The sequence below is a fragment of the Lathyrus oleraceus genome, chromosome 3, assembly GCF_024323335.1.
Source record: "Lathyrus oleraceus cultivar Zhongwan6 chromosome 3, CAAS_Psat_ZW6_1.0, whole genome shotgun sequence".
Lineage (NCBI taxonomy): Eukaryota > Viridiplantae > Streptophyta > Magnoliopsida > Fabales > Fabaceae > Lathyrus > Lathyrus oleraceus.
Genome location: NC_066581.1, coordinates 224460839 through 224461639, shown reverse-complemented (window position 1 = coordinate 224461639; position 801 = coordinate 224460839). Strand labels below are relative to the sequence as shown.

At 40.7% G+C, this 801-nt stretch overlaps 1 non-coding gene across 1 annotated transcript; it reads right to left on the bottom strand.

The window, feature by feature from the left end:
• Window positions 1-232: 232 nt before the first annotated feature.
• LOC127133424 (small nucleolar RNA R71) lies at window positions 233-339 on the bottom strand. Its single transcript, XR_007807401.1, has one exon. It is a non-coding gene; the product is annotated as a small nucleolar RNA R71 (small nucleolar RNA).
• Between the last annotated feature and the right edge of the window lie 462 nt (window positions 340-801).

The following is an 801-nucleotide window of genomic DNA, read 5'->3' as shown; positions in this document are numbered from 1 at the left end:
TGGGAATCCTACCGAGGATCCTAACCTTCATTTATCCGTATTTGTCCAATACGCTGATACTGTTAAAGCTAATGGTGTCACTTCAGAGGCAATTCGACTTCGTCTTTTTCCTTTCTCACTAAGAGATAGCGCTAGAAGATGGCTTCAATCTCTTCCTTCCAACTCAGTCACCACATGGAACGAGTTGAAGAAAGTTTTTCTTGCTCGATATTTTCCGCCAAGCAAAACAGCTATGTTAAGAGCCCAAATAAATGGATTTAAACAGAAAGATAACGAGTCTCTTTTCGAAGCATGGGAAAGATACAAAGACATGATGAGACTTTGTCCACACCATGGTTTAGAAGACTGGTTAGTAATTGATACATTCTATAATGGTCTCCTGTACAACACAAGGTTAACAATAGATGTCGCCGCAGGTGGTGCGCTAATGAACAAACCTTATGCTGACGCTTACCAACTTATCGAAAGCATGGCTCAAAACCACTATCAGTGGGGAACCGAACGAACAATGGTGGAAAAACCTCAAACGAAAACTGGCATGTACGAGATAAGTAACCTTGATCATGTTAATGCAAAAGTGGATGCTCTGGTCCAGAAAATTGAAAGTTTAAATGTATCACCTCCAGCCACAGTAGTTGCAATAACTCAGAATTGCGAAGTCTGTGGAATCCAAGGTCACACTCCTGCAGATTGTCAACTCCTAACAGGAATCCAAGCGGAGCAAGTAAACTATGCTCAAGGAAGCTCCTATTCGCATACCTATAACTCAAATTGGAAGAATCATCCAAATTTTTCATATAA